The sequence below is a fragment of the Epinephelus fuscoguttatus genome, linkage group LG9 (assembly GCF_011397635.1).
Source record: "Epinephelus fuscoguttatus linkage group LG9, E.fuscoguttatus.final_Chr_v1".
In the NCBI taxonomy this organism is placed as follows: domain Eukaryota; kingdom Metazoa; phylum Chordata; class Actinopteri; order Perciformes; family Serranidae; genus Epinephelus; species Epinephelus fuscoguttatus.
The window spans coordinates 35509643-35512907 of NC_064760.1; the positions used below are offsets into that span (position 1 = coordinate 35509643).

The following is a 3265-nucleotide window of genomic DNA, read 5'->3' on the forward strand; positions in this document are numbered from 1 at the left end:
TTTATTATTGTCGCTATACAATACAGGCTTGCATAATTTAATTTTAGTAATCTGGTCGCCTCATGCAAGAGCATATTGACCTTGCAACCAGAACAAAAAGGGGCTGCTTCTGTTATTAACAGTATAGTTTTCATCGCCTAGGAATAGGTTGCCCCACATCCTGTATAATACCAAGTCATCCCATACTGAGAAATAAAATAGCCTACTGCTCAATCAATACGAGACAGGATTTGTCCCGTATTTTCCAGCATACCCAACTCTAATGCATACACTATGTTTTCACATGCTTGGAATGAAACAAGAAATAATAAAACTAAAAAAAATCAAAAGCAGAGAATCTAAAGTGCTATACTGATGTTTGAGATTCTTCACTGAAGAGCAGAGAAGTATTAAATCAGAATGTGTGGAGGAGAATGACACCTGAAATGACAGGTCTGTCACTTGACATCAGCACATAATATCCCTGTCTTTCCCTTCCTGACTTCTTCCTCAATCTACATCAGAAAATTGCCTGTTTTAAAAATAAACTCAGCAGCATACCATTAATTATGTAATTAGTCATCTAGGCTTAGAATGTGTTAATGATTTGCTATACTTCTTTTCATATCATATAAAATGAGTGCCTTAACTAATTTATTTTACTACTACTTTGCTGACATTACTGAGGTCTGCTGCTTAATTCTGCGTCATGTTTCACTCAGTAAAACTCCAATTTAATAAAATGGCAGTTGTAAAAATCTGTTAGCTGTGTCATTAGTGTCTGTTTATGAGATGTAAGAAATCAGAAATCATCTTTTCGAAGGAGTAGATGTTTACAGTGAGGTAGCTCAGGCACCATTAAATTTAACAATATGTTAATGAAGCAAGGCAAGCTAATTGCCAATGCGCTTGGTTAAGAAGATAAACAACCAATGCTTTGAAATGGCTGTCAGAGATGGCAGAGGTATGATCACACAGTCCTGTCTGAGGTGCAACACGTGGTGTGTCACACATGTTTTATTTCCCAATTGCTCAGGGAAAGGTTAGATGGGACCAGGTGTGAATGGGTGTGAAGTCTTCTGGGGAGGGATCCCAAGACTGCATTGTAGGTGGGTGATAAGTTGTGTCTTAGGCCACCTCCACTGTTTAAGGATGGTCGTTCCAGTTTGACATATATGGCTTCTTTCACGCCTCTTTCAACCCATCTTTCTTCTCTAGCCAAGATGTGAACATTGCTGTCCTGGAAAGAGTGTCCCCCCTCCTTTAGATGCAAGTGGACAGCCGAGTCTTGACCTGACGAGCTGGCTCTCCTGTGCTGTTCCATGCATTTGTGGAATGGTTGTTTTGTCTACTAATGTACAAATCTGTGCATTCCTGACTGCATTGATCTGCATACACTACATCACTCTGCTTATGCCTGGGTGTTTTGTCCTTAGGGTGGACAAGCTGCTGTCACACTGTATTACTTTGTGTGAAGTGCACAGGGATGTGGTGTTTGTTGAAGATTCTCCTGAGTTTCTCAGATACTCCTGTGACATAAGGAATGACAATGTTGTTTCATTTTTGTGTCTTTTCCTCTCTGTCTGCTCTGGGTCTTTTTGAGGTATTTGCAAAGGTCCAGTTGGGGTAGCCACAGGTTTTAAGTGCTTCCCTGATGATATTCTGTTCCTCCACCTTCCCCTCTGTCCTAGTGATTACTGCTCCTTCAACAGCAACCAGTGCTGCCATCTAAATACCTTTAACCAGTCAGACTTCAGAGCAACAGAGCATTGCTTGAATGACAAGTGTTTTCAGAGTGAGAGGAATCAGACATTGACTTTTTAGATTGTACAATGAATGCTTATGTCACTAAAGATAGTTGTGACAATGAGTGCTTTGTCATCTTAAACCACAGCAATGTGAATGTGGATGGAATTGGTAGAGTCAGCACGGAGCCAGCCACACATCAGCTTGTCTTTTGGTAACAGAGGTTTCTTCCCACATGTCTAATTGCTTTAAATACATCAATAAGAGTTGCATGCAATTCAGGCTACCACCTAAGTCACTTTATCTGATATCAGACACTGTCAAATGGCAGTGGTGGGATTTGAACCCACGCCTCCTGAGAGACTGGAGCCTTAATCCAGCGCCTTAGACCACTCGGCCACACTACCTGCAAGGAATCCCATCCCTTGTGTCTGCAGCTTTTTTTTTCTTTTTCATTCACATGTGACACATGCCCTATATTGGACATTTTATGCAGATCTAAGCAGGCTTTCATTCTCACTTAGGATGTGAGAGGTCCCGGGTTCAAATCCTGGACAAGCCCAAAAGCAAGAGTGCTATAGAAGTGACTGTTTAGTTTCTGAGAAACTGTGCAGGAGAAGAACATTAGGTGCGAGAGCTCAAATCCTGGAAAAGCCCAAGACTTAAGCCCCGCTTCCACCAAACACCTTTGGTACCTTTGGAACCACAAGTAAATCTTCAGATTTGATACTTAGACACAAGAGTTCACACCGCAAGCAGTAATCTTCATATGGGCCATGTCACTGTATTTCCTTATTACTGGTGACACAGAGGGAAGTCCACACCTCGTTTTATTGTGCGTTGCGGGGGACATACTCCTCATCCAGAGCATTTAGGATTAGCAGAGGATGGTTTTGATCCATCGACCTCTGGGTTATGGGCCCAGCATGCTTCCGCTGCACCACTCTGCTCGATGTTTCAAATCCAGGGATTTAAAAACCTGTGGTTCAATGTTGTGGGCACCTTTGGCAACCAAGATTAACCAGCATAGGCTGAAAAGTGGACCTTGCGGTAATGCATTTATTGTGATTTTCCCAAATCCATCCAATAATCTTGAACGTGTCCACTTGAGACACTTGTGGCAATAAAACCTGATAACATGGTAAAGTTGCTTAAACCATAGCAATGTGAATATGGATGGAATTGGTAGTGTCAGCATAGAGCCACCCAAACACCCACTTGTTATTTGGTAACAGCTGAGGTCAGTACATTGTCAAACGGCAGTGGTGTGATTTGAACCAATGCCTCCTGAGAGACTGGAGCCTTAATCCAGCGCCTTAGACCACTCGGCCACACTACCTGTAAGGGACTCTCTTTTGTGTCAACTCAACAAAATGGTGTATACAAGTTACACATACATTTTCTCAGCACTTATAAGGTCGCCTGAAGCTTTGCTCACTAAAGTCCAAGCCCTCTTGTTTATTGTCTGTCTCTGTGTAGTACTCATGTTGAGTATTGCACACAGATAGTCAAAATGTTTGTCCTCCATTTTGGTAACATT

The 3265-nt window shown here is 41.9% G+C and overlaps 1 non-coding gene across 1 annotated transcript; it reads right to left on the reverse strand.

Moving 5' to 3' along the window:
* Positions 1 to 2050: 2050 nt before the first annotated feature.
* trnal-aag (transfer RNA leucine (anticodon AAG)) lies at positions 2051 to 2132 on the reverse strand. Its single transcript has one exon. It is a non-coding gene; the product is annotated as a tRNA-Leu (tRNA).
* Between the last annotated feature and the right edge of the window lie 1133 nt (positions 2133 to 3265).